At 40.1% G+C, this 23,651-nt stretch overlaps 1 protein-coding gene across 2 annotated transcripts in view; it reads right to left on the bottom strand.

The window, feature by feature from the left end:
• GLIS3 (GLIS family zinc finger 3) overlaps positions 1-23,651 on the bottom strand; it is a 488,252-nt gene that overhangs the window by 5,411 nt on the left and 459,190 nt on the right. The window lies entirely within an intron of this gene.

Below are 23,651 nucleotides of genomic sequence, written 5' to 3'. Positions count from 1 at the left end.
TAAGGACATCTGTAAAATCTTCTAAGCAAACATTTGGAATGCATTATTGGCTGAAGCTCTTCTACCTTAGAGGAATTTCCAAGCTTGTTAACGTGTAACATTTTTATTATGTGCTTTAGTATCTCAAGTGGGAAGGCTTCCTACCTTCCCTAGACTCCAAAGAGTCCTGGACATTGAAAGCCTGACCTTCAGGGGACATTCCTACCCCAGAGTCTACCACTGGATTTTGAATGCATCTTATTTAACTTCCTTTATCCTATATTTTCTTCTGTTTTTCATACTAGTTAAAAACCTGCAGAATGTTCTTAACAAGGGCCACTTAAAAATATATCCACCTGTCTTTCCAATAGAGAAATTCATACACATTTAGATCATATTATCCTGACTAGGTAGACAGTATTTCATAGTTGGATGTACTATGATTTACTTCACTATTGTTGATCTTTGCAGTAAATAGAAAAACTAGGAGTGAATCTTATGAAAATGTTAAGACGATAAAAACACAAAACTCAAAAAATGGAAAAATATGAGACAAGAGTAATATTTGAAAAGACTCATCAACGTTTTGATAATCTTATTTCATCCATTCCTTTCAATGCAGTTGTCCTTGGGGTCCTACGAGGTTCTTTTCTGTGATGCTCCACTCCTTTCATGATGGCTTTGTTTTCTTCTTTCTCCTTGCCTCATAGTAAATTTAAGTCAATAGATTATTTTCTTGGAGCATAATATACTTTAAAAAAATGTAATAATGAAATCTTAGTTCCATACTTTATTGGAAGGAGAGTTGTGGCTCTGCTGCTAACTCTCTGCACTTCATTGTGTCCGTTTCCTCAACTGTAAAATGTGAATGTCATTGTCTACTTCACAGGGCTATTGTGAAGATTAAGTGAGTCACTGGATAAGGAAGTCCATCTGTAATGTTTTAAAGTAGTTTATAAATGTCAGTTATTATTGATATCACTATTCTGTTTTTGACGGAAAAAAGGGATTAATAAAGTACCCCAGGATTTCTTCCACAAACACTAAATAATGGAGAATAGAGAACAAACCCATAGACTTTGGACCTGTAATCCCGTGTGACTTCCTCTACTAGAACTGCCTCTTCTTGAGACAGGAAGACTTCATTCCTTATTAAAGAAAAGAACTGCCTATCAAAAGAGTAGAGAGGTGCTATTTGAGTTTCTTCTTAGCTCTCTTTAAGTAAAAACAGAGTGAACTGACACACACAATCTACTATGCTCTCAACCCTTCTCTTTTCTCATTAGGACCCACAATGTAGCCTGTGGAACCATTCAGATCACCCTGGGCTGGGACACTGGAATGCCTATTCTATGGTTATGAATATTGCCAAGAATGTGTGCTTAACTGTTCATAAAGACACATAGTGACTCTCTAGGAGTGTATTATCCAAGATAGATCAAATGCAGATTTATGGACAGGGCACATTCATAGTAGAAAACAAAATAATATCCTTTGTAAGCAGACTAGAGTGCACTTTATATAGAATCAACAGAAAAATCCACATAACGTTTGGAAGAAGATTAAAAGCTTGTTGTTAGTATAGACTGAGAAAATGCCTAAGGAAATTCCATTTCAAGCCAGAAGAAGGAAGAATGAAAAACTATTGTCTCTTTTTCTTTTGGTCCCCAAAGGCATGGTTCTCAATGGACAGGTGGGGGAAAGACCCAAACAAACCACTCATAAACACTCATAATTAATCATCCAATATGAGCAAACTAAACTCTCAAGCACACAAAGAAATACAAAAGAAAACAACAGTGTTGCAGACACTGCAAGAGAGGACAAGCCTTTTGGAAAACAGTTTGATGACCAGTATCTAGAATGCTAAAAGTGTTCAGGCTATTGGATTAAGGAAATTCACCTCTGAGGAAGTGTCCTGAAAATATATTCTGAAGAACATTAAGAAATTCTGCACAGGGACAGTTATTGCAGTGCTAGTGATCAAAACAGAAAATTAAGATTCATTTTTCAAAAAGCAAGACATAAAATTGAATACAAAGCCTAGGATCCGTTATACAGATGTCTACGTTACAGAATAAAGATGGAAAGTTACCACATCTATAGTTGTCTTTGTGTATTTTTCTTCGCCTTTATATTTTTTCTGAATTTTAACAATGGTGAAGAGCAAGCACTCTGGAGGCAAACCTCCTGAGCTTCACATCCTAGGTCAACTACTAAATTACTTAGCTTCTTGGTGTCTCAGTTTTCCAATTTGTAAAATGAGGTTAATAATAGTTATTACACCATACTGGGTTATAAAAATATTTACATATTATATAATTTTAATATAATTAGCATTTATATAATTTAACAATATAAATTATATAGTATATATGTTCGCTAAATAAAAAATATAATTATTTTACAATGACAACGTAGTTCTGAAAAGTTTATTAAGGGAAATAAAATTTCCAAAAAGAACTAAGGAGTTATTTAACAATAACCAATGTAAGAAAGGACAAAACAGCAGGTTCGTGGCATGCCCCCTATTCCCAGGTGGAATCTTCTACAGTATTTTTGGCCTTTTGAACACCTGAGCTGTATACCTCTTCTTGCTCATGGCTCCTCAATCCTGCACTAATTGACACATACGCTAATTTCTTCATTCACCCCATTGGGGGCTCCAAAGAGCAACATGGCTGAGTGGTTTGAAGGAACCTGAAATGTGCGGTCAGCTTCCTTAGGCTGATCTTGACTTTGGTACCTGGAGGTCAGGCACATGCAAACATGGCATACCCATTAGGAGGAAAATGTTAGCATAAACCATCATGATTGGTCTACTAGAATGTAATGTCTCCTGAGCAAAATAAACAGTCTCTGCTTTCATGTGTCACCCATAAATTTCCTGGTAGCACTCCTCGGTATATTACTCTTCTAAGAAAAAGGTATTTTTTCACTAAACTCCCACAACTTCACAAACAGGGACATCAATCATTTGGGGACAATGATAGACTTTGGACTTTCGTGAAAACCAATTTATTCTCCCTTTCTTATCTTTTCTCCCATTTCTAAGAGGGGACAGAGTGCCACATGCTTCTGTCTACAATCAAGTGTTGTGATGTATATGAGTATAAAAGGTTTGTGATGTGGCAAAATATACCTGGGAAAGTTAAATATCAAATTCAACATTCTGGGCTTCATCTCCTAGTCTGGTTCTGAGTGAAGAGGGCAGAGCAGACTCTAATTCCTGCCTGTGGGTGTCTTGGCTGTCACAGGAAATTGTCAAAACCAGAATGGCCCCACAAGCATATTTTATCACTCTAACAGCCAACTCAAGAAAAGAAAATCCTCTTTATTAAATCTCTCCCTCCAAGTAGCCAGTTACTAGAGATGCCAAATACACTGGTGTGGATGGTTGTGGTCAAAGAGTTTTCACATATTCTCTTCCCAGACCTATTTCCACAAAACTAACAATTTTTTAAAGATTCCGTTAGGGTCTTGCCACACACACAAACCCAGAGAAGGTCTAACTCATTTTCTGATGAATGGCTCCTGTATTCCAGCGGTTGGATTTCATGTAGCAAATTTGGAAAGAACACTACTTCTCGGACCCAAAGCAAAATGAGGCAAGATGTTAACACATTCTGTGGGCGTAAAACCTGAGAGTGGTGGCAAGGTCAGCCAATCTGTCCATCAGTCAGTAGTGGCTATCAAGTGCTGGGTAAGGTGCTACTGCCGAGCCCAAAGAAATGGGAGATGACATCCTTGTTCTGAGGATTGATAATATAGCTGGAGTCAGAACACAGGCATTTATAAATAGCATAAGAACATGCACATAAATATAAATTGGCAAAAATGTTAGTTGATATTATACACTTAATTATAGAATCGCCCCTCTAGTTTAAAAGTTATTTTGCCTTCAAGAATGGAGGAGGGGAGGAACTTGCAGATAAATGTATTCTACCTAAACTGCAGCTCCCAAAGGTCAAGGAGAATCATTCTTATGCCTCTCAGTTTTGGCAAGTTTTTTTTCTTCTAAAAACAAACTTGTTTTTCTAATTATAAACACACTTGAGGCTAATTAGAAACTAGAAAACGCAGACTCAGTATAAACAAAGAAGGCAAAAATTATTTTTATTTCCACAATTCAGAAATGGCCAGCTATATATACACAAAACTGAAATGTTTTATATATTTATCTTCTGTTTTTGCTTCTAATATCATGCATGAGTTTCTTCACATATCACTAACATTCATTCTTAGAAGGCTTTTAGTCATGGAGTCACTAGTGTCTCTGTGATGATAGGTTCGAGTTAAGAGTTCACAGTCCTTTTTGCTAATGATAAAGCAGCCCTAGGAAGCTTTGGATTTCCTTCTCAAAGCAGAAAGGGAGTGGGGAAGGTTAGAGGAGAAAGGAATCACAGGAGTAAATATAATCATAGAAGGACACCCTCTAGGGCTGTGCCATCCAAGAGAACTTTCCATGAGGATGAAAATGTTCTTTATCTGTGCTGTCCAATACAGTAGCTACATGTGGTTATCACATCCTTGAAATGTTGCTAGTGTGGCCTCAAGAACGGACTTTTAAATTTTATTCAATTTTAATTAATTCAAATTTAAATAGCCACTCATGGGTTATGGCTACTGTACACCTGACAGCAGAGCTCTAAGGCAATCTGAATTCCCAGGTGTACCAGACTTTGTTTCAAGAGCGTTTCGGATTAAATTCCTGAAAGACAAATACAAGACCCATTCCAGGTTTAAATAAAGTCACATAAATAATCTTAGATTTCTGGCCTGTAAGATAGATGTATTAAAAAAATCTAATATACTTTCTATCTTTTCCCTGCAAATTTGTCACTTCAATCTTTGTGGAAGGAACCAGAGTATAAATACATTAATAAGTAAAAAATGGTCCCTCAACTCCCAACTCCTCCTCAGGCTAAACTGCCAGGGTACTCCAACCCTCCTAGAGGTACCACATTCCCTTCTGGAACAGCAAAAGGAGAAAGAAATGTGTCACCCACTTTCTTCACTTCAGATTGCAGGCCTAGCTCTCCATGTGCACCAGGGTGGTGATGTGTCCTTGTGGGTCTCCATTTTTCCTACGATATGATGGTGGAGTGTCAACCCAGAAGGCTCTACCCAACTGTTGAAGAACATGGATGGTGATTAATACCATCAGCCTATACCTCTTCAAAGAGACAAGTCAAGATCTGTGTACTTAGGTTTGTTTATGCAGCAGATGGCCTTGCAAAACAAAATGCTTGTTTTCCTTTACAGTGAGGCTGGGGAAACCACCACCCAACTGTGGACACTAGGAAAAGTGCTAAATGGACAACACTCAGAATCAAGACTGCCTCTTCCCTGCACTAGGTTCAGCCTGGACCATGATGACATCTCATAGGTCCAGAATGTCCACATACAACAACAGGAACCCCTCAAAAACATCAGTCCCTCAGAACTTATCCCACCAGTGTGTGACCTAATCAGGCTTGGCAGGATCCTCTAGGAGACTCCTTGGAAACAATGCTGGGGTCCCAAGAACCCTTGATATGTCAGATGGGAAAACCCTTTAACTTCCTTATGATGCAGACTATCAATTCAGGGATCCAGGCCAAGTGCTACAGTTTTTCAGCTACTACCCAACCTTCAGGAGTCATCTATGCCGCCTCTGGCTTCTCAGAAGTAACAGTGACTAATGTGAGTACTTGCCTTTGTTAAAATAATTGTAATTTTGCCAAATGAGGGTGTTAACAGTATCTACTTGTAAGGTAACCACAAAGACTAAAGAGGATCAAGAGACCATTCCAATGTAAAGGCTGAGCATGTGCCTGACACACAGTTCACATTCTGTTACTTTTACTTTTTTGTCTATTCTTCTAATAACATAAGCATTTCAATTTCTATGCTTTCATTCACTTGACATCTATTTACTAAGCACTTACTCAAGTGTTGGGGATTTAGTGGTGAATAAATCACACTCCATGCCTTTTTGGAGCTTGCATTTTAATGAAAACAAAGACAACAAACATAAATCGGAAGTAATAGAATTTCATACCACATATGACAATAAAAAGAAAATTTTCTTTAAGGGAAAGAGATGCAATTCTCTTTTCTGGAATGCATTCAAGATAGGAAGAATGAAAAGGAACAAATCAGGAAGTTTTGACTGTGGTTCCCTTTGTTTGGCCCTGTCTGCTGATGGCAGGTGTAGTCAGGAGGCCACCCCACAGCTCTGCTGAGAACCAGCCCTGGCAGGCCGATTTCCTGCCTTTGGTGCTAAGCAGTTTGCGGCCTACGTAGAAGAATAAGCAGATATCAGCAGTAGAGGCAGAGTTGGCAGCCCGTCAGTTTCTTGGTCGTATGGCTGTTTGCTAGCCAAGTGGAAGGAAGGATGTATATTTATGAGCTTTACAGCTCTAACTATTTTTCCACAGAGACTATAATTTTGTGGGTTACTACTTTAGGAAGTGTAGAGATTTTGGCCCCAGTCATGTGATGGCTGCATATGCAAGGACATGGAGAAGCCTAAGGGATGAATGGATGGGCTCAAATCAGGACGGCAGGGACAAGGACACGAAGATGCATGACCGCACTCTCCCCTGCCCCTGCATTTCTTCTCCAACACTCTATGGCTCTTTGTGGATTCCACTACTCTTTGGGGACCCTTGGCCTGCCATCTTTGAATATTTCCCATAAACCAAGTCCAGGGAAAGAAAAAAGGAAAAGCTGGTACACAACCCCTAGGGCAACTTGCTCCTTGGTTTAGGGATAGTGGTGGCATCCCCTAAGATCCAGCAAGACAAGAGCCATATACTGAAGGCCACACCAGGGCTGCTGTCTCCCCCAAATAGTAGCGGCTCCACACTTCTGGAACCAACTGCCAACATCTCACCACCATTCATCACTGCCCCCTTTTATATTTCTGCTGTTCCTCTTCTTCTCTGTGCCCCTATATTAAAGGACAATCTCAGCCTTCTGCTTGTTAGTTAAGCCAGAGCAAAGGAAGGACAGCAAACCTGGATCTGACAGACTCCAGCCTACTGTGCAAGTGTTGAAGTTCTGGTCACCTGGAAAAGAACTCACCCTATGCCTTTGGGTTCCTTTACAGGTTGGAATATCCCCACAGAATAAAGACACTGTTGCTCAATCCACTTCAGGGTCACCAAGTCTCACCATGCCACGTCTACTGTAACTAAAGGCACTGACCTATAACAGGTCTGAAAACTTGGCTATTTTCAAGAAGCACTGACTTGCACCACATAAGGCCCCTCACACTACTAAGAGGAGTTGGAGCATGCTTGGTTACACACCTATTAGAATTGTGAAAACTGAAACCAGTGTTATATGGGTAAGGATGTGGAGCAATGGGAACTCATATTCACTACAAAATGGTACGATTTAGAAGACAGTATCTTGCAAAACCGTTTACAAGGCAGTATGTTGCAAAACTAAACATATGCTTACCATAGGATTCAGCAATTGTGTCCTCTTGTATTTCCCCAAAGAGTTTGAAAAACTTATGTCCATATAAAACCCCAGGCATGGATGTTTATAGTAGCATTATTCATCACTGCCAAAACTCAGAAGCAACTAAGATCCCCTTTGGTAGGCAAAAGAATAAACTGCACTACATGCAGGCAATGAAATATTATTCAGCACTAAAAAGCAATGACCTATCAAACCGTGAAAAACAGAGAATTTAAATTTAAATGCATATTTCTAAGTGAAAGGAGCCAATTTGAAAAGGCTACACACTGCATGACTTCAACTATACAACATTCTGGAAAAGGCAAAACTATAGACACAGTAAAAGTCCATGGTTTCCACAGGTTGGGTGGGTGGGGATCAGCACAGAGGTAGTGAAACTATGCTGTATAATGTTATCATGGTCAATAGATGCCATTATACATTTGTTAAAACTCATAGGCTGTACAATACTAAGAGTGACCCCTAATGTAAACTATGGACTTTGAATATGCTGTGTCATTGTAGGTTTATTGATGGTAACAAATGCACCACTCTGGTGTGGGATGTTGGTCGTGGGAGAGATTGGGTGTGGTGGGCGCTGGGGAGAGGAAGGTATATGAGAACTCCCTGTACTTTCTACCAAATTTTGCTGTGAACCCCAAACGGCTCTAAAAATAGTCTATTAAATGGGTGGGCAGGTATAACTTTATGTTATGTATCTGTTTTATGCCTTCCCCACCAAAATATGTATTCTATGAAGGGAGACACCCTGTCTGGTTTAATTATTGTATCCATAGCACTGAGACTAGTACCTGGCATGCAGTAAGCATTCAATATATATTTGTTGACTGAATAAATGTAAGGAAATCTTGGTTACTTTACTCAGAATTAAACTACAGGCCTTTTACTGATGTGACATCTTTCTTCTTTCCATACACCCTAGTACTTAAGAGAGACCTGGAATCCTCAACTCTCTGTGGGACTGAGGCTCATCTCTGGCCGACTCACACTTTCTCCTGCCGAGAAGATTCTTTGGTTTCAACTAAGACTTGGAGTGCAAAGTCAGAGGGTACAATAAGGGAAGGTTTGCCCAATCCAGGGATTCTGCTTCCTGGTAAATGGAATGGACATGGGAAAGCTGATGACAAAGACAACAGCAAGTATAGAAAGAATCCCTGCTAAAAACATGCATCCACGCAGCCTAGGAGTGGGAGGTTTACTTGGATCAGTTAGGTGCTTCCCAGGGATTCAAATGCTCTCTGTCCAGGTTAAAGCTCTTAGTCACTAATGACAGCAATGAACTCCCCCATCCAATCACACTAAACAGTTTCTGAAAATACAAATTTTGATGGGAATGAAAGAAAAGGGACAGAGGAGAAAGAAGATAAATGTCTTCACTCCGCTTGACTTCCTTCATTTCTTCAACACTCAGGCTATTTGTGGAACCCTTACTCTGGGGACCCTTGACCACCTGTGTTAGAAAACCTTCTGTAATCCATGACAGAGCCAATGAGAAATAAGGAACACATTAGTTAGTTTCTGGAAAAGCTCCTAAAGGCCATAAGAATATAGTCTTTGGCCACAGCTGCTCAGCCTAATTCTATGCATTTAAACTTTGAACTCAGAGAAAGGCCCAGGGAATCATACACTCACTATCTACATGGTAACTTAGCATTAAAATACCTTAAAAATTTCTTAAGTAGCCTTCTCACATTTCTGTCCTGTAAGCAGGTACTTCAAACAAATATTCTCATTTTAGACAATGAGATGAAAGCAGAGGAAATGCTGAATATCTTGCCTTTGTAACCAATACTTTGTTTATACGATACCATGTCAATAAAAGTGCAAAATTCATCCAACCATTCTAGTATTTCTAAATACCTAGATATTTGGAATTTTTTGTGGACGTAGCCTTTGTCTTAAAACAAATGGGCAGCAGAATGAAAATAGCAATCATACAATCTCTTACTAAGTCCAGAGCTTTCTCACTGGTGGGCTCCTTGCTTTGGCATTTTGGAAAAATATTTTGTTTAGCGTTATACCAACCACTCAGAATTCTGTGATGAGGAAGGAAAGGAACTAATATTTATTTGCTCAGAGATGGGCATTGCCCCAGGCGTTTTATATAGAAAATCTTCATCATTAAAACAACTTTTTGGTTAAGTAATATTTTCCCCAGTTTATAGCTCCCCCCACCCCCAAAGAAAGAGAAAGAAGTTAAAATAACTAAATTTACCCAAATATTCATAGCTACCGTGTTTCAGAATCAGGACTCAAATTTTTAATCTGTTCAGGGACATAGGTCACGTCAGATTCCTGGGGCTCAGGCTCATGATCAAATCAATTTAAACACCATCTTGCCACTTCTGTTGAGGTTTCTCACTGCCAGGTTACAGGCAAAGTTACCCAGACTACATCAACATTTTGGAAAGTACAAATATTCTCATTGGGGAACAACGTATTGAATTAATTAGTAAAATTGATCAAATCACCTAATCACTGAAAAAATTCTACAAATCTTCAAGTGTAGAAACAGATATTTCAGCAATTTATCACGGCCAATTTTCTGATTTAGCCTCAATTTTATTTACATCCATTGCATGAACAACTTGGATTTGGTGTGAATCCCACATGACCCATTAACCAATTGTGTGTCTTTGGATGAATGATTCTCTCTTGAGCCTCATTTCTTTGAAATTCTATAGGATTTTAGGAAATAATATGTATGATAGTATTTATAAATGCATTTTATGCATTCTCTGGCACATAGTAGGCCTTATTTCACTTCAGACCATGAAATTAGCTTAGAAATACAGCCATTTTTATCACATAACCTATTACCATTAAGTATAAAATCATGCTCCTCTTAAAAAGTGAAATTGCCACAATTTGGTTATCATTTTTGCCTTGGCTCCTTGTCTTGGCCATCAATACCATCCAGGTCTTCATCTGAGGTAGGACTCTACTAAGCCTCCTCCTGGAGGAGGTATAAAAACTGACTCTTCATTTTAATACAGAGTCTATAAATGGGGAAGCTGCAGAACAGCTCACAGACTGTGTTAGGAAGACAGATTTTTCTTTGGGCTGAGAACTGAACCAGCTTGCAAAGCACTCAAGCTATTTACGACTGACATTTAAGCAGCTACTCTACTAAGAAAGAGGAAGATAATGAAAATAATAACGCTCAAAATTCCACTTAGGCACATTCTTTTTGAAGGAACCCATGACTGGTTCAAAAGTTGACCACTGGAGCAACTGCCTGGTCCCTTTGTCCTTGGAGAGATGGGGTGTAGCAGGAAGCCTTCTAATTAGAAAAGTCTACCTCATTCCAAGAAGCAAGGCCATTTTCATGTATAACTCCTGCTGCCAGCTTGCAGGCCACAGCAAGATGCACTCTGAACATGCTGGGTACTTTCTCCACTTGTGCCCCTCCCTCACAGCACCACACCTGGTCTATAGCAAGCTGGGAACAGCACTTATCACTGTGAACCACATTTTGGCTCTTAGGCTTATATGCTCATTTCCAGGGCCTGGGTAGCAGAGGAGGAGGAGGTGCTGCTAGTCACATCTGCAAAAGGTTCAAATGAGGGGATAGGAGTGGGCAGAGCAGGTGGCAAGAAGGGACAATAATAGGAAAAAAAAAAAACAGTGAGAAGGCAGCATGCTTAAAACACTCTTGGTTAAAAGTTGAAATCAATTTTCATTTAAATATTCCCAAACCACCCAAAACCCTAGCGCACGGTGGCCTATGGCTTCCAAATTCTCAAAATGATAAGCTGCCAAAGTAAACTAATTGCAATGTGTCTCAGTAATTGCCATGTGTGGATATATACAGTTATAGTAAAATGGTTCAGTGAGTCCTGATGGTGATAATACACATTTGGAAATTACATAGAGATTTTCAAAACCAAGAAGTCCTGAGGGGTCTAACATAGATCTGATAGCCAACTCTGCCATGTACTAGCTGTGTGGCGTCGAGGAAACTCTAGCATCTCTGAGCCTATGATTTACAAAAAGAAATAATATTCCCATGGCAGCAGAATCCTCAACATGGGAAGCAGCAGCAGCAGCACAAGGAAAAAGGATTCAGTGCCCAGTTGCCCACGAGTAGCCACCCACGTTCCATCACCTGCCAACTACTCGCTATAACTAAAAAATCCTGGACACAGGTTAAGGATCAGAATGAAGGGCAGAGGATTTGCATATTCTGTATCTGATGCAGCGTGGAGCAAACACTTCACCCAGGCTGATAAGAATGTGTTGGTAATTTTTCTATGAGGGGAACCGCTCATTGTTAGTATACATGTATCCCTACTGGGTGGCTGCAAGGATCAAATGAAATAAACATTAAAGTATTTTGCCAACAGTAAAACCCACTAAAAATTCTAGCTCCTACTGTCTCATTATAAGCCTGGTGTTTCGTGTCATCCTCCCTTCTCTGAGTAGAAAGGTCAATCTCCCCATAGTAGTATCAGGCACTTTCACATACTCACATTCTTTTGACCAGGGCTACTTAGAACCTCAAATATAACAAGGAAAGTGTGGTAAAAAACGAAGATTTAATTCTAAATCCCTTGTCTTTCCAACTAAGCTTTGCTGTAAGAAAGATCTGGCAGAGAAAAAGATTGAAGACAGGGATTTCATGGGTTACTAAAAGGAAGTGCTGCTGCATCTCAATTCTCTTCAGCCTCCCCCGAGATCTGCATGAGCCAGCCGGGTTCTCCAGAGCTTTTTAAAAGACTTCCCCAAGAGATAAAGGGAAGAAGAAACTGGAGTCTTTACCTCTTGAGTCACAGGCAAATTGCTTCCTTTGGGTTCTCTGACTGGGGAGCCAGGGTGAGACAGCACTGAGCCCCACACTTGGCGTCTAGGCCAATGCTTCTTACCAGGGTTGGGGGCATCAGCTCCACCTTGGCGTATGTGTTGAACATGCACATTCCTGACCTCCATGGCCAACTCTAGAGGAAGGGTCTAGAATTCTGTATATTTAATAAGGTATTTCTTAAAGTTTGGGAGGCTCTAAGAACATCTTTAGATGATTTACAAACATCTGAAAGTTTTCCAAATGAAATATCTTCTTAAAACAGAAAGGCTCTAATTTCATTTGAAATGGAGAGAGGGAGTTCTTCCTATGGGCATCTCTTCCCCTTAGGCAGGCTCCCGGCCCTTTCTGCTAGTCGATGGGGCTCTTGGGGATAAGGCAGATATGGATGCAGATGACTTGCCTGGCTCTTTCTCCCAGTGCCTGACTCTCACATGTTAGTTCTTGATCAAGGTGAAATCATGGGACCTCATCTGAATGACTCATAAGTCTTGGTCTCACTGTTGGTCCCATACTGATCTTGTGGCTTAGACTTCTGTTGTCCAGCTGTAGCCAAACTCCCACGTTACATCTGCTGTACTAACTAGGTGATTTTTTGCTTCTTCGAATCCAAGTCTGTTATTATACAAATTTCCAGCACTCTGATCTAAAAGTGGGCCCCTATCTCATGCTTGCCAGTAATCCAATGACTCAATTATTTTTCCCTCCAAACCTCTGCTTCATAGCTTAGTCTGTTTTGTATGGTTAGGCTTCCCCAAAAACCTACTCTCTAGAACTTTATGTTCAGATTACATTTGGGCTTGAAGTAAGTGTACAACAATTGACAGTTGAAGTAAGTGTAAGCAGCTTTGAGATAGAGTGGATGTTGTATTTGGGAAACCTGACAAACGCCACTGGATCCCAGAATCTCTTATCTCCATCTGGCTACCAGGAAGCTTGCCTTTGTATCTTGTCAGGCATTCATCCAACAAGTATTTTTTGGCCAGTTTCTATATACCTGTAGTTACTAGGCACTGATACAAATTATTTAAGAGTGATTTATAAAACATATTGATACATGAATATATATTGACAACAATATTGCATCAGCCCAGATACAAAGATGCAAAGAACTTTGGGTAATTATTTGGCTAATTCAGATTCCCTGAATGATTTCTGCCACAGTGGCAAAGAAATTTAAGAACTTGATTTGGGATGTGCGAGATGAGGTTGGGTTTGGTGATGAATGTAAGAAGGGAGGGTTTGGTTGTCATACTTAAGTGATCTAGAACAATACCTGAATGTTTTTGTTTCAATAGACTTGTATCTTGTAAGGTCTAATTCTCAAAGATCTCACAAAAGGATAAAATAAAGAGTTTAGTCAGAACAACCTGGTTAGAGAGGGGAAATTCCTGTAGTCAGAAAGAGCACTCACAATTGTAAGTAAACCAACAAGAATTTCTAAGGGAATTGGGATTGCTTTGTAACATGTTGCTGAGCTCAGAGGAGGTGAGTGTGGACAGATCAAGCCAGTTCTAGTGTTCCGTTTTCGTTGTTCTGTTTTATGAAGAGAGTAGCATCGCTACCAGTGACCCAGATGTTTACTTATGTATTTTAAGGAGGCTCCATCTACAGCTATTACATTTTTCTTCTATCAATTATTTACCATATTTATAAGGGTAATTCCAGTTTAAAATACAAGAAATATAACAGATTGTCATTAACATGTTTAGCCCCAGAGTCCAAAGGAATCCCTAAAATAGTTGTCAAAAAAAAATTGATTTTAAGAGTTCCCTTCATTAGAGGCTGACTTCATGAGTTTCATAAATAAGAACATTTGCTTCTAGAAATATGTCATTACTTCCCCCAAAGAAAAAGTGCTAAATCTGTAATAATATTCATTAAACACTATCTATAGGCATTTTTAAGTTGACTGACAAAGTCACGGTAGTTAATGAGACAGATATTCTGCACATTTCTTTCTCATCAATAAATTTCTGAGTTCCAATCAGAAAACAAACTGTCTTGCTGCAAATGACACAGCTTGACTGACAGGGTGAAAGAGCAGGGCGACTACTTAAATAATGTAAAAATCCAAGTCATAGCTCTTGTTACTTAATCCCTGTTACTATTAATACTGTCTTTAGTATTCAATGAAAATGTAAAAAGATGCTCAATTATATTACCAGCTAGAGGAAAAATTACAAGTCATTAATCTTTGCTTTATAAATTGGTGAAAATTAAACTACTAACACCCAGTGTAAGGAAATGGGCACTGTAATATGCTGCTGCTGAGCGTCTAAATTAATGTAGCCTTTCTAAGAGTATCAATACCTATCCAACTTTAAAATGTGCATACCCAGTAATCCATTTTCTCTTTTAGAAATATTTCCTAAGAAACTGTGCAAAGATATATATATGTGTATAGGAGTGTTTATATAAACACGCATATATACACACACACACATATATGAAGAGACTTAACATAGCATTGCTAGAAAAAAAAATGAAAAAATTGTCCATCAATAAGGGAATGATTTAAAAAATGATGACCTATTCTTATGAGAGCTATACAATTAAGACTCTGTATGTATTGACCTGGAAAGCAACAGCATATATTTTGCTAAGTTAAAAAAATCAACTCATAAAACAAAATGTAGAATGTGAGGTGCAGAACATGAGGCCATTTTTATAACAGGGCATATGGGCATATACATAGACACAGATACGTCTCCTATGAGCATTTAAAAAGGTTTAAAAGAATACTTGCCAGTCTTTTAATAGTCTTTACCTTTGGGCAGTGGAATTGGGGCAAACATAAGGCTGGAAAGGAACTTAAACTCTCTACAAGTTTCAGTACTGTAAGAACTTTAAAAAATTAAATGATAAATATTTTCTTTTATAATTTAAGAAGTCAGTAAGAATTTGTAAATGGTATGTCAGGACTGTGCTAAAAGCCCAGGAACCCAGGTTTGTCGATTTATTACAGTAATTAGGCTTCCAAATTTTCCCCCAGCATACCTGTATTTGAGCAAGCACAGTGCATGAAAGCATGCACACACACACACATGCACACATACACACGCAGTGGGATAATCCCATTGTGAGCTATTAGATAGGGAGCACTCCCTTCCCCACAAGGGCAACCCCTAATCAAAGGCTTAATAGCAGCACCACAGAATGGCTAAAAGCACAGATCTGGAGTTAGATGGTCCTGGGTGTAATTTCCAGGTCCACCATTTCAAGATTAATATATTCTGGGCACTACAGTGATTCAGATTCCCCACCTGTAAAACGGGAGTAAAAATGTTCTCTTTATAGTATTGTTATGAGAATTAGTGAGCAAGGGCATGACAGGCATTGAGGACACTGCCTGACACAGAAAAACGTGATTTTCAGCTATCGGTGTCCAAAGACATGCAGTCAAGCACTTGGTGGGAAATTACTGCATCCTGCAAATCACAGCACCTCCACTGACAGGATGTTAACCCTATAAGGAATCTCATATTTATGGTTCCATACTTAACCTTCATGCAAAAGCAGTTCCCAAGTAACTAACAATTTTCATAATACTCTATCAACAGGCACCATCACAAAATGTGTGTGGGCTTTGGGGCGAGACTAGGTTTATAAAACCACCTGTGATATTCACTAGGTATACGAGTTAGGCATGGTGCTTAAGCTCTCCCATAGTCTCACCTGGGAGGCTGCTCTGGACTTGTTCAGAGCACTAAGTATCTGATAGTATGAAAATAACAGCTGTAACAGATGCAATGAAGTAAGCATCTACTGTAGTCCAGGCATTCTTTCATTCTTGTACCAACTCTGATACAGGGGTGTCAGTATTATCTATTAAACTTAAGAACCTCAGAACTAGGACACTGCATGACCGGCTCACAGAATTCCAGTTAATAATTGCCATTTGCCTGCCTCCAAACTGCAAATGCTTTCATAAGCAAGGGACTGGCATCCATGGGCACTGTGAATTCTTCACAATCCCTCTTCCACAGGGCTGCCACAGCCCCAGAACTTCACCACTAAGCACTCAGTACCAGCTGTGTCTCAGTATCCTCTTACGCAGATACTCACAAAAAGCAGTAATATATTAAATTCACCTCAGTGTGTAAGTGAATATTAGTTCATCCTATTTCCTCTGGGAAGAAGGATCAGGCAGTTGGTCAGCACTGGGTATTTAAAGAGGGGCACAGGGCCTGGTGTGGTGGCTCATGTCTATAATCCCAGCACTTTGGAAGGCTGGGTTGGGCGGATCACCTGAAGTCAGGAGTTCAAGACCAGCCTGGCCATCATGGCAAAATGCCATCTCAACTAAAAATACAAAAATTAGCCGGGCATGGTGGCAGGTGCCTGTAATCCCAGGTACTCGGGAGGCTGAGGCAGGACAATCACTTGAGCCAGGGATGGATGGCTGAGGCAGGAGAATCACTTCAGCCTGGGAGGTGGAGGTTGCAGTGAGCTGAGATTATGCATCTGCACTCCAGCTTGGGCAACAGAGCGAGACTGTTTCAGAAAAAATAAAAATAAAAGAGGGGCAGAGAAACAGGCAGAAATTGCGCAGAGGAAAGAGGGACCTGGAAAAAGTTGACTGTAAGTCACAATTTTGCCAAATGCTGGCTCTGCCAATCAGTTTAAGAAGCTATGAGCAAAAATTTTTTCTTTTCTGTTCATTCATATTTAATGAGCAGTTATTAAGCACTTACAGTGTGCAGAACATTGTGGGATGATGCAGTCCCTGTTCTGAGACAAGTTACAATTTAGTGATAGTTGATTCAATCACTTTAATACTCTTCTTGATCAAACATGGCACATTAGTATGGTGAATTTTATCTGTGTGCACACACACTCTTGCTTGTGTGTGCAGATGTTTAGTTATATACGTAGATTATTCACAGTTCAGTCATTTCTCTAATCAATCATTCCAACAGCTTTTCTGGTTAAGATGACCATCTCCCACCTCTCACAAAACTCAACATGTTGAAATGCTCACTGCACTCCGCTTATACACCTAAAATTAACTTTTGTTTAGAATTAGAACACTGTCAGAATTTATCAAGTACTACTTATGTAAAACTATTCTTGGGGTAATTTTGTAGCAATTAAGTGTATGAGACTAATTAAGGATTTTTCTGAATCTAATCATCAATCCCTGGTACTATGTAAGCATTAATGTCATGGCTGATATGGAAAATTATTCCCGATAATGACTGACGGTAACATCAGGATAACATGACGTGTGCTCATCGGCTCATTTCTTTTGTGAATATGTCACAACTTCCTCCATGAAATCTACTATACTGTTGATTTATAATCAATTGTATTTTGTCTTTTTGGGATTTCAAGAAGTTGTGACACATGCTTAAGTTCTAGGCAATACAATTTCTTAACTGCTTTATTATTTCATACCTCATACATGCAGTTGTGATGAAATTTTCTGTGGGAGTATGTTTATTGTCTTCAACATCAGCCTTTAAAAATAACCTTTAGGCTGGGTGCCGTGGCTCACGCTATAATCCCAGCACTTTGGGAGGCCAAGGCGAGCAGATCACCTAGGTCAGGAGTTCAAGAGCTGCCTGGCTAACATGGCGAAACCCCATCTCTACTAAAAACACAAAAAATTAGCCAGGCATGGTGGTGCATGCCTGTAATCCCAGGTACTCTGGAGGCCCAGACAGGAGCATTGCTTGAACCTGGGAGGCAGAGGTTGCAGCGAGCCGAGATAGTGCCACTGCACTCCACTCTGGGTGACAAGAGCGAAACTTCGTCTCAAAATAAATGAAAATAAAAATCTTTAAATATTTAACACTATAAATTGCCAGCAATGAGATCAGTCATGGCTACAGCCCATAGGAATCTTGCTGGAAAGTACCATTGCACAATCACTGTGAATAAACAGTCAACTGAGGAAGAAGTTGGCTCAACTTCTATTGGCCACCTCACTGTCATTTAAATATCAATGCTCTGATAACTCTACAGTTTGAAAGATGCTTTGGCTCTCTGGTAGCACAAGCCATTTACAATGTGTTTTGTTCTTGGAGGCCTGTTGGTTGCTGGAAACCCTTTGTTTGGTGTCGCAGTCAATTTGAACTGGACTGACAAGCTTATAGCTCCATACTGAGGTAAGAAAATGCCACCATTGTCTCGGAGCTGACTGGCCTGCTTTAGGGATCCTGCAGGCAGGGCATGCTTTAAATCCTGGGAAAGACTGCTCAGGAACCAGAGCAGCCATGACCAACAGGGAAGACACCCCCTTCCCACTGCTGCTGCACTGATTTCAAACAGTCCAGGCTGAGGAGGTAGCTTCATGGTGTTTTCTTAATGAAATCTAATAAGTGGTACATGGATGACACAGATCTCTGTGTTGGCAACTAGAAACTCCAGAGGGATTCAAAATAAGAGCACACAGTGGGAAGTGTGGAAACCTAAGAGAATGGAAGAGATGGGAAACTACGGGGTAGAACCCTCAGAAAGAGGCCTGTGAGCTCCACCCTAACTTCCAAGGGAAGATATGAAGTTGGCTGTGAGACAGGTCATACTAGTCCCATTTTACAGATTAGAAAACCATCCTAGAGTGTGTTTGGCAGCTCTTCCAGTGGGCCTATCCAGTGAACACTGTTAACAGAATATCCATTTTATTAAGTATGGCAATGCACTAAAATATCCCCCTTCCTAGACCCCCTTGCCATGTGACTAAGGGTACACTTGTTGTTTATTCTTCACCTTCCTCTCTGCCTGAAACTGGGATGAGATGTGTAGAGTATCAGCATTCATGCTGTGACCAGGAGGATGGAAGCCCCCTGTTAACAGTGACAAAGCACAAAGTTGGGAGAAGGCATGGGCACTGTTGACTCTGTGGGGCTCCTCATCCACATTGCACTGTTTCATATTAGACATCCTGTCATGCAAGAAGACTGGGCACAGTGGCTCACGCCTGTAATCCCAGCACTTTGAGAGGATGGGGCAGGTGGATCACTTGAGGTCAAGTTCAAGACCAGCCTGGCCCACATGGTGAAATCTCGTCTCTACTAAAAATGCAAAAAATTTGCCAGGTATGATGGTGTGCGCCTATAGTGACAACTACTCAGGAGACTGAGGCAGGAGAATAGCTCAGGAGGCAGAGGTTGCAGTGAGCAGAAATTGTGCCACTGCACCCCAGCCGACAGAGTGAGACTCCATCTCAAAAAAGAGACATCTTGTCATGTGACAAGAGTAAATTGCATGCCAGTGTTAGTGTTGTTGCTATGTGATAAACCAACCCTGAAAAATCTTGTCCTCTAGACAAATGTGTATTAAAAATAAGGTTGTTGAGAAATCTAAAATTGGGTCATACCACTGTAAGTCTTCAATACCTTCTAATTACACAGCAGTAACAAAATAGGCGATAGGAAATTTAGGCAGGCAGGTCAGTGTGGCTGTAGGCTCCTGGGGGGTTCTTAAAAACACATACACAAAATAGACTGGACAGGCTGGCTTACAAGTACTGAGACAAGTGATAGCAGGGCCCAGCGCACAGGAAAGCATGTGATCTGCCAGGAGCTGAGGGCCGTGCAAGGCTGGGTGTGTACCTCTCTGGGAGACAGCCCCCCTGGGATTATGCTCATTTCAAATGTTATTAAAATAGAGCTGAAAGGGCTCCTGTCTGGACAGCAGCTAGACTGAGGATGTTTTTGTTCTTCTCTTGCTATTCCAGCTTTTCTCTAGGAAAGATTGTATGTGAACAAACACAATTGCACATTATCCCGACATCTTTCCCCTATTTACCAGTTGCATCTGAGTGAACTGAACTCTTTAATAAGTCACTGTTGTTTGGATGTTCTGTACATGTAGGCCAACATAATCCCAACAGAGCTTAATGTTCCTACCTCTCCCACTGCAGTCTCTACGCAGCACTCTACTTGACTTTCCTAAAATGTTAGGCTGATTTTTTATTCGGTAGTTACATTTAGCATGGCACAAAACCCTTTGTGAGCTTAACTTGTAAGTTCTCCAGCTCTACTCCATGGCTTAACCTGTGCACTCCAATCATCCTCTTGGCTCTTCCTTCTGTGTGCGCGTACACACACACACACACACCATGCTGTCATTTGTGTTCTCACCTGTGGTCTTTGCTTCCCCTCTGCCTGGAATGCCTTTACCCACTTGGCCTGCCCAATAAGGTATTTATCTTCAAAACCCTATTCAAGTATCACCTCTACAGATCCTTCTCTGACATCTGCTTGTGAATTAATCAGGTGCCTTTTGTACCTTCTCTTATTGCATGTGCCACAGTACATTAATTGATATTCATGTTTGCCTGGCACATAGTTATGACCAATGAACACTTGCTGAACTGAACTCGGTGTCACCTTATGGGCCCAGAAGCATGAAGGTTGTGAAAATGCTATTGTAGGAATTCTCACAGCCTGCTAATAATTGTGGAGTGAACAGGGTATTTAGCAAGAAATGATCCATTAGTCCAGTAACAAAACATACAAATAACAACTCTCGGGCAACTAATCCAGGCAACATTCTGAAGCTTGTCTGGGCAAGAGAATTGTCCTAAGGAGAAAGGAAAGACTGAAAAACAAGCTTACACAACTGCAGAGTGTCCTTATGTTTACATCTAAAATAAAGAACCAAAATGTACTAAGAAGTTCCCTTGGAGATCTCAAACAGACCCACAAATGCTACCAAGATTCAAACATTAAAGAAAATGATACCTCATTCCCTGTACTAATGAAGGCAAAATGAATGAGATGGATGCAGAGCTAACAAACCTGAGCTCCGGTCCTGGATCATTCACTAGGTAAGGAAACTTGAAAACGCAGCGCTAATCTTTCAAAGTATGCCTTTTACAAGATGCCTCAATAAAAATATAGACAGAGCACACAGTGTCTAGGCTTAGTATCATTTAGAATAGCAAGATTAACAAAACTTGATGGACCTTACCTTCTTCATTTTTAAGACCAAAGCCCCTCTGAGTTGTAACTTTTCATAGCTCTATGTAATGCAACAGCATCTACATACAGGAGTCTACATTTCCCCATGGAAAAATATAGATGTGTGTTTATTTTAGTATGCTTTTTGGCTTAGAAACATGTTGTTAAGAATATGGCATGGGGCTGGGCCTGGTGGCTCATGCTTCTAATCCCAGCACTTTGGGAGGCCGAGGCAGGCGGATTGCCTGAATTCAGGAGTTCGAGACCAGTCTAGCCAACATGGTGAAACCTCATCTCTACTAAAATACAAAAAAAATTACCCAGGTGTGGGAGCATGCACCTGTAATCCCAGCTATTCAGGAGTCTGAGGCAGGAAAATTGCTTGAACCAGGGAGGTGGAGGTTGCAGTGAGCTGAGATCATGCCACTGCACTCCAGCCTGGGCAACAGAGTGAGACTCCATCCCCCCAAAAAAAATTAATAAAAAAAGAATATGGCTTAGAAATTTAGACCTCTTGAAAAAGGCACCTGCATAGTTTGCTAAGGTAGCAATGCCTAGACATTTTATATTGTCTCTAAAAAATACAGTGATGGCATTTCTCCCTGACCTCTACCTACTGCAGGGAGTACAGAAGAAATAGGGGTGACTACACTCATTAAAACCATGAACTTTTTGAAAGAGAACAAATACTCACTTGAGCTATCCCATTAGCAACCCCGACACTGCTTTGGGCTTTAAAAATCAAGTTTTATTAGGGAGTAAAGTTCCCTATCACCAGGATGCTGTGTAACTCCACCCAGCAAACTTGTCCAACAAAAGCTGAAACACAACCAATAAATGCAACTCATTAAGAAGGTCTTCTCTTACTCTTAGCATCGTACTGACCACTTGAAAAATAAAGTTTGTCCTTAACCTATAGAGTAGTTGATGAGAATTTTTAGAAATGTTGCCTAGAAAGTTTCAAAAAAATTTTTCAGAAAAAGCTTGGAGAAGGAAGTAAGGCTGCATCCGGACACCTACCAATTAACCACAAGCAGCGGACCAATGGCTAACATAGGGGCACTCCCTTCGCAACCTCATTGCAGCAGTCACTTGCCCATCTTCCTGGAGAAAGTCATGATTTCTCAATTAGTCTAACTGTATTTTAAATTTATTTTTAGGGCTGATATTAGCAGTTTCTCATGGGGAATTTTTTGACAATTAGAATGTGAAAGTTGGGGCTCAGCACAGGTGATTCACACCTGTAACCCCACACTTTGAAAGGCTGAGGCAGAAGAATCATTTGAGCCCAGGAATTCAAGACCAGCCTGGGCAACATAGTGAGACCCCATTTCTACAAAAACAATAAAATTAGCCAGGTGTAGTGGTGTGTGCCTGCAGTCCCAGCTGCTTGGGAGGTAAAACAGGAGAACTCTTTGAGCCCAGGAGTTTGAGGCTGCAGTAAGCTATGACTTCACCACTGTACTCTATGCTTGGGGATACAGTAAGACCCTGTCTTAAAAAATAGTTTTTAATGTAAAAGTTAAAAAAAATCCCAACAATTTCAAGTTGACAGTATATTCATTATTTAACTAAAAAAGAGAAATGTGGAAGAAGAGTATTTTGCCAAGAGGTAGGGGAAAATAATAGGATAGATCCCATTTTCTGTATCTTCTTGTTCATAATTCATTTGTTCAATGAGACAGTGTCAATCACTTAGTACATATTTACTAAATGCCTACTTTACACCAAGTATTATGCCTGCCCTAGGGCTACAAACATTATCCCTATTCTCAAAGAGTCTAATTAAAAAAAAAAATAGAAGGAAATAGAAGAAAGAGCATTAAATTAAGCTTCTACTCTGTGCCAGGTGCTTTTCTTGTCAAACTTCTTAACTGATGAGAGAAGACAGATGAAATGCTCCCCACTTAATGAATGTGAACTGAGACTCCATAATTTGCCCAGAGTCACAGTTCAGGATAGACTAATGTTTGCATTCAAATTGGTCTAATTCCAAAGCCCTTTTTAAAGATTTTAGAGAAAAAAAGGAAGAAATCACCCATTATCCTACCATCCTGATATAAAACCATCAATATTTTGGAAAACTTCCTTCCCTTTTTTTTCTACACATAGGTCAATTTTTAATTTTTTAAAAATGTGTTTCACAGTTGTAATCAAAATGTGTTATACTGCATTTCCTTGAAACTCTGACACCATCAACTGTGAAATGCTCCATTATTCTAGATAGCACCAGAAAGAAAAATCACTGCCAATTACATGCCGCCACTGACTCAGGTATGTCCAGACTTCAGCACTGTTAAAATGTGAAGGTGAAAAATTTGTGTCTTAGAATCAATGGCCTACTCTACATTTCACATAGCCCACACTCAGGCTGTGCACCTCTTGCCTGCAGTGTTGAGGATGGCTTCATGGCACAGGGGATCTGGGTCTCTTTCAGAGTATACAAACTCCTCAACTGGACTGAAAGGCCCTCCTCAGAAGTA

This window comes from Aotus nancymaae, unplaced genomic scaffold (genome assembly GCF_030222135.1).
Source record: "Aotus nancymaae isolate 86718 unplaced genomic scaffold, 86718_ANA_hifiasm-v0.15.2.pri h1tg000041l, whole genome shotgun sequence".
In the NCBI taxonomy this organism is placed as follows: Eukaryota; Metazoa; Chordata; class Mammalia; order Primates; family Aotidae; genus Aotus; species Aotus nancymaae.
The sequence above is the reverse complement of the archived record's forward strand: the minus strand, read 5'-3'. Positions and strand labels throughout refer to the sequence as shown.